The following is a 7,485-nucleotide window of genomic DNA, read 5'->3' as shown; positions in this document are numbered from 1 at the left end:
TCTTTGTTCGTACAGCTCCCGGGGTTCAGCTTTGGATTTGGACCTGCCTCTGCGTGTAGGTCGCCTGAGGGCGTCTGTTCTTCGCTCAGACAGGATGGGGTTAAAGGAGCAGCTGCTTCGGGGGCTCTGGCTCTCTCAGGCCGGGGGGAGGGAGGGGTACGGATGTGGGGCGAGCCTGCGGCGGCAGAGGCTGGCGTGACGTTGCAGCAGCCTGAGGCACGCCGTGCGTTCCCCCCGGGGAAGTTGTCCCTGGGTCATGGGACCCTGGCAGTGGCGGGCTGCACAGGCTCCCAGGAGGGGCGGTGTGGAGAGTGACCTGTGCTCGCACACAGGCTTCTTGGTGGCGGCAGCAGCAGCCTTAGCATCTCATGCTTGCCTCTGGGGTCCGCGCTGAGAGCCGCGGCTCGCGCCCATCTGTGGGGCTCCTTTAAGCGGCGCTCTGAATCCCCTCTCCTCGCGCACCAGGAAACAAAGAGGCAAGAAAAAGTCTCTTGCCTCTTCGGCAGCTGCAGACTTTTTCCCGGACTCCCTCCTGGCTAGCTGTGGTGCGCTAACCCCTTCAGGCTGTGTTCACGCCGCCAACCCCAGTCCTCTCCCTGCAATCCGACCGAAGCCCGAGCCTCAGCTCCCAGCCCCGCCCGCCCCGGAGGCTGAGCAGACAAGCCTCTCGGGCTGGTGAGTGCTGGTCGGCACCGCTCCTATGTGAGGGAATCTCTCCGCTTTGCCCTCCACACCCCTGTGGCTGCGCTCTCCTCCATGGCTTCGAAGCTCCCCCCTCCACCACCCACAGTCTCCGCCCGCGAAGGGGCTTCTAGTGTGTGGACACTTTTCCTCCCTCACAGCTCCCTCCCACTGGTGCAGGTCCCGTCCCTATTCTTTTGTCTCTGTTATTTCTTTTTTCTTTTGCCCTACTCAATTACGGGGGGAGTTTCTTGCCTTTTGGGAGGTCTGACGTCTTCTGCCAGCATTCAGTGGGTGTTCTGTAGGAGCAGTTCCACGTGTAAATGTATTTCTGATGTATCTGTGGGGAGGAAGGTGATCTCCGCGTCTTACTCTTCCGCCATCTTCTCCTGTCTCCCGGACTTCTTATCAGATTTCACGTAGTGCCGTTACAAACAAGTAATAATAAAATTTCTTCACCCTTCCAGCAGAGGGCGCATGCTCATTGACAGCTTTTGTAAGCTGGTTGCTTCTTGATGTTTCACCACCAGTTGATCTGTGGGCAACAAGACATTGTAACAATGCTATCAAAGTATGGACTCCAAACTGGCTGTGACTGCACACTGTCTATTAAAAGATTGATATTAGATAAGGAACTGGAGCCATGATATAAATCAACTATGTCGTCAAACACATTATTTAGTTCAGCTGCATTGCGCTTGTTGGGAGGGGGCAACACTTTCTCAATGAGGGACCAGTGCATTGATTTTTCATTCTGGAGCAGGCCATCTCATCCTCATCTCTGACCAGGAATTTGGAGAACTCCTTACATTGTCCCTCTTCACCTTCTGATGGAGGTCTGCAAGCTAGATGCAGTATCAACACTAGAAAGCAAAATTAAGGCCCAAGGAGAAATTTTAAATGACTCATTTTCTTGACTGAATTATATATTGTATTATAGTTGGGCTAACATAAGTAAGCATTGCATACTATGGTCTTGGGTATAAAAAATATACACCTTTAGTTTTCCTTTGATTGAAGATGACATTTGACACTTTAAAGTCTAGTAAGTTGCTTTCTATTGGCCTTTTATAATTTATTATTTTATCAATATTCATATAGAGAAGAATTGAAAATTAGAGGTGTTCCACAGTTCCTAGAAGCTACCATTAGGTGTGCATGCTAAGATGTTTGAAGGGATTAATTATTATTGAGTGGATATTCATGATTTCCATGCTTAGAATCAGCCCTTAAATTGTATGAGTAAGGGAAAGGAAATTTTGTTGTCAATTTTCTATGCATTTCACCCTTGATGAAAAATAGATTTTTCTTTCTTAATCTGGGAAAATGGTATTTTTTAAATATTAAAAATGTTCTGCAATGTTCTAGATTGTCACCCTAATGCTAGCCAGTTATAATACAACAGAGATGCAAGGCTTTAATGACCCTTGCAAAATAAATCAGATGTATTTGGGCACTTCTTGAGTCTCAAACATATTTGTTTTAGTTTTTGCTTTTCTTGTCAAAAAGCAATTTAAAAAGTGGAGTCAACGTAGTATAAATATTTTGCTTTCATATCAATTTCAAAGATAAAAGGGGTAGTTTAATGGAGTGTGAGAAACAGCATCAGTTTTATAAAGACTTTTATTATCAGTGTGGAAGCTTTTAAGGACATTCCCTTTTAAAAAGAACATAATATAAGAATAAATTTTAGACTCTAATTTTTCTACTGTTTTAAGACTATTGTGCTGCCATGTTTTGCCCACTGTTCTAGATTAATCAGTTGTCTCACAGGACTATAAAATTAAACCAGAATACCAGCACCATTTCAGGACTAAGCAAGAGCATCATGGCGTGCCAGCATATTACACTTTGTGGTTGTTTAGGTAAAACCAGATCTCCCTAACAAGACATGGGGTTACAAATTCATTAGAATGTTTCTCATGGGTTTTCTCATCCTTTCAATCGAATGTTAAATGATTTCAAAGCCTGAGTGATATTAATTAGAGATATATATTGTATGCCATCTCCTTATTTGAAATAGTGTTTCATACAGTTGGTTGCAGACTTTGCAGTAAATGAGTTACACAGATTCTATCAGATTTTTAAGATCAACTACAATAATTAAATACACATTTGAGCACATTTCATACAAGGACTATGCACACCACTGTAGAAAACATTAGCCAAAACATCTGTTAATGATGAAAATCAGCAATCTTATCTGTCTACAGATAATAAAGTTTGTGAAAAATTCCTCCAATTAACAGCTGTTGCAAATTATTTTATCTTTCGCATGTTGCACTATTTTGAAATTTTAAAAAATTAAGATGAGCTTTTAATTGAGAAAAATAACAGTTTTAATAATGTCACACATAGGTAGATGTTGGTGATACTGCTTACAAAAAATAGAAATGATCAGCATTTCAAGAGACATTTTTTACTGTTTTATTTCACTTTAATGAGGTTTTAGTTACAAAATTTTTCTTTTGTAAGTTTTGCTTTTCTTGTCAAGTCTAAGAACACTGCCTAGTCCTACATTCTGGATATTTTGGTCAATGTGTTTTCCTAAAAATTTTATAGTTTTACATTTTACATTTAAGTCTAGGATCCATTTTGAGTTTGTTTTTTTTTTAATAAGCTGTGAGATTTTAGTCGAGGTTTGTTTTTTGCCTATGGTTTTCCTATATTTGTTCCAGTACTATTTCTTCAACCGGCTGTCTCTCCTCCACTGAATTGCTTTTGCACCTTTGTCAAAAATCATTTGAATCAATGTGGGCCTTTTTTATCTGTTCTCCATTTTGTACCATTTATCTATGTGTTTATCTCTTCACCAATATCACAATGTCTTGATTACTGTAGATACTTGGTGAGACTTAATAGAGGGTAGAATTATTCCCTGAGCTTTCTTCTTTGTCAAGATTGTTTCAGCTATTCCATGACCTGAGCATTTTGGTATAAATTTCAGAATAAGTTTGTCTATATGAACAAAAAGATTTTGTGGGAATTTTGATAGGAATTGCATTAAACCTATAAATAATTTGAGAGAATTGACATCTTTACTACATTGAATGTTCTAATTCATGAACACAGTGTGTCACTCCATTCATTTAGGTCTTCAGTTTCTTTCAACAACCTGGTAATTTTCATCTTACAGACCCTGTATAATGTTTTATAAAACGTATGTCTCAATCCAAGTTACCAGCTAATAGGGACTAATTCTATAATTACATCAACCATATAGATTATTCTTACATTTGCACTTGTGTATCTCTTTTTTAATTGAAATATAGTTGACAATATTATGTTCATTTCAGGTATACTACATAATGATTTGACATTTGCATACATTACGAAATGATCACCATAATAAGTCTAGTAATCATCTGTCCCCAAAGTTATTACAGTATTATTGACCAGATTCCTTATGCTGTATATTTCATCCCTGTGACATTTATTATATAACTGGAGGTTTGTACCTCTTAATCTCCTTCACCTACTTTCCCCAACCCCCCACGCTCTCCCCTCTGGCAACCACCCATTTGTTCTCTGTATCTATGAGTGTGTTTTCATTTTGCTTGTTTGCATTTTTTTAGATTAACACCACTTTATAATCTATTTGGAAATCTAAAACTCTATTTGTTTCTGAGATACTCTCTCTTTTTTGTACTGACAAATTCATTCTATATGGTATATTGTTCTCAAAAGCTTTACATATGCTAGGTTCAACTGTAAGAGAAGTTTTCTAAATTCATCTTTTGATAACCTCAGTTATCTTAAACAGATGAGATTGCCAAACATGATTGTCTAGCATTGAGTGTTTAAAGAATTAGCCAAATGACAATACTATGGCTTTAACAAGATGTCATAAATTTATAAAAATCATAACTCATAGAGTATAAACACAAAAGAGTCATTTCTTATAGATCTGATATTTACTTATTTAATCAATAAATTAATGGAGAATGGTATAGTCTGCAGATTGTTTCTGCATACTACCAATGTCAGCTAAGCCCCTCTAAAAGGCATATATTAGTATACACATGCTCAGTTTTTGTACTAATTTTATGAACACTATTTTTTGCTTCCCATTTTAAGTCAAGTCTCATCAGCACATGAATTTGACATTTCAGACTCTCTATAGTTTCTTCCACTGATGTTTACTTCCTTTCATTTCAGTGAGCAGCAAGAAATATTTGAATTATCTTTATTTTTGAACTACACTATATGCTCTAAGCCTGATTATTCCTAATTTTTCTGGTGACATTTTCAAAGTCTTCTTTTCTTTCTATAAATACTTTGTCGATAAATGACCTATTTCGCTTGCTTCCTGAGTTTAAGCCTCTTTCATTTCCACTTAATTCAAGTTAAGTAAATTAATTGAATATTAGTGTTCAAACATTTATTTGACTCTTCTATTATGATCTCATTGGAACGGGGAGGGATAAATTGGAAGATTGGGATTGACACATACACACTACTGTATATAAAATAGCTAGTAAGGACCTACTGCATAGCACAGGGAACTCTACTCAATACTCTGTAAAGGCCTATATGGGAGAAGAATATAAAAAAGAGTGGCTATATGTATACATATAACAGATTCACTATGCTGTACACCTGAAACTAACACAATGTTGTAAATCAACTATACCCCAATAAAAGTTAAAAAAAAGAGAGAGAGGAAATAAAAAGCAGTAGATTCTATAAACTATATTGGTCCTTGTCACAGGCAACAAACATTTGTCAAGATATGATTAAAGATATATGTAACCCCCCTAAAAAATAATAATATGATTTCATTTCCTGTAGGAGTTTTAATATAAATATTACTTATTCACTGATGACCCACTATGGATTTTATAAGTATACAAAGAAGTGCATAATCATACCCTTAATTTTTAAAATTTTTTATTTGTTCTACTCCTCAGAAATAACATTAATCTTATACTTCATATAAGATTATGCATATACATATAATCTTATACTTCTGTCTTAGAATCATATCATTGGGCAGGGAAAAGTCAAGTAATGTTTACAGATCGGATATAATCAGAATAAAATACATGTTACCAGTTGTGCCCTGTACAATGACAGTTGGCCAAAAGGCTGCTAGAAGCTGAAATTCAGCTCATGTACCTGCCAAACCATATGTTCTAGTTGCATCTGCTAAAAAGAGCACTGTTTTCACAAAGGTTTAATATAGGCAAATAGTTACCCTGTGTGGCATATGAGAGGTGATGGTGGTCTCTAAGTTTCCTTCCAGCTTTAAAATTCTAAAGAAGTTCCAAGGAGGCAGACATGAGCAGGCACTAATGTGTTGGAAAAAGCTTCATGCGCCACATAGAACTTAAACTGGGTCTTGGAGAATTGGTAGACTTTGACTGAAAAGATCAGGCAGAAAATTGTTAGTGAAAGAAAAATAAACTTTTAATACACAAAGGTGAGAATGTATGTACTGTATTTCAGGAAAAGAATTACTGCTAGGAATCTGTAAATCCATAATCAGATAACTATTTTCTCAATAAATAAATTCTAAATGTAGGGGTGAAACAGACTTTGAAGAATAAATTGGACTCTCATATGTGTAGATTAGGAGACAGGAAAGTAAACAGAAAAATCTTAGAAATTACGGAAAAGCTGGACCATGCCCAAATGGCAGCAAGTAATGCAGTTGAGGTGACTAAAATAGCAGACAATTAAAATAAAGACTTTTTGAAATTTCGAATCAATAGAAACATTATTTCTTTCGCAGGTCTTCAGCAGTTCAATGCTTCTGTTGTGTAAAAAGAAATATATAGATCTTCCCATCTGCTAAGCCTCCATGGTTGATGAAATGTTTTCATCACTGATATTATGAAGAAATGGTCACACACACACACACACACACACACACACACACAAATCAGCTACTATGGCATTTCTTTCTCAAACACAGTTGATCATTTCTGAAAAAAAATTATGAGCATATTGCCTACCGTGTTTGGCAACAATCCACAAGACTAATACTATTTTATGCCTCAGGGTTTTTGCTAATATAAAACATTTTTCAGGGTAGGAACAATTTGAGAAACCACAGTGTTCCTTAGCTCATCACTGGAAATGGTAATTAGCACATCAGTAAATTACCTGTAGAATTTTATTTCCATGAACAAGAAAATAATGTTATCTCACTCAGTGCAGCAGGCTGATGTGAATTATGACTTTCAGAAAAATGAAGCCTTATGATTATCCACCAGAGGTGCAAATTCTTGATGGTGATGTTGCTGTTCCAGCAACTCGTTATTCTGAAGTGCAGAATAATGTTCATAGAATATTCTCAAGTCCCTAGAATTGCTTGAACACAAGGATGTCCTGCTCCATTTCCTTCCCTCTGAGATCAGAGTGCTGAATATTTCACTGTTTCCTTTTGTTTAGTTGGTATCCTTAAATACTCCAAGAAAGCCTCTTCAAATGTATTTATGGAAGATTGCTGTTGTACAATAAATTAATTTTACCAATTAAAATTTCAAGAAGAAAGCTGGTCAAAATGTTCATGAAATGATATGGGATATATATATAATATATATACACATATATACATATAATTGCCATCTGCACGGTATTTACACAACATTTTAAATCTCAAAGTAGCTTTTAAAATTTAAAAAATCTACCTGTTCCTTTACTTTTCAGTGATAATTTTATTTTTTTTATTATTAAGCAGTTTACAGAAAAGAGATGTATATTTTTTTTCTGTTTTTCTGCTGAAAATTACTAAAGAGAGGATAGATCTTATCACAGTGCTTTAAGTTACCCATTTAGGAATCTAAAAATCACGTAACT

General features: G+C 36.7%; 1 protein-coding gene across 1 annotated transcript in view; it reads left to right on the top strand.

The window, feature by feature from the left end:
* Positions 1-432: 432 nt before the first annotated feature.
* Positions 433-7,485, top strand: part of GJE1 (gap junction protein epsilon 1) — a 98,314-nt gene continuing 91,261 nt past the window's right edge. The window contains exon 1 of the mRNA XM_082405583.1: positions 433-7,485. This exon is cut by the window's right edge and continues 32,400 nt beyond it. The gene's annotated coding sequence lies outside the window, so the exon portion shown is untranslated.

Source organism: Balaenoptera borealis, assembly GCF_965194805.1.
Source record: "Balaenoptera borealis genome assembly, chromosome: 9".
Classification (NCBI taxonomy): Eukaryota; Metazoa; Chordata; class Mammalia; order Artiodactyla; family Balaenopteridae; genus Balaenoptera; species Balaenoptera borealis.
This window is presented reverse-complemented; position numbering and strand designations above follow the sequence as displayed.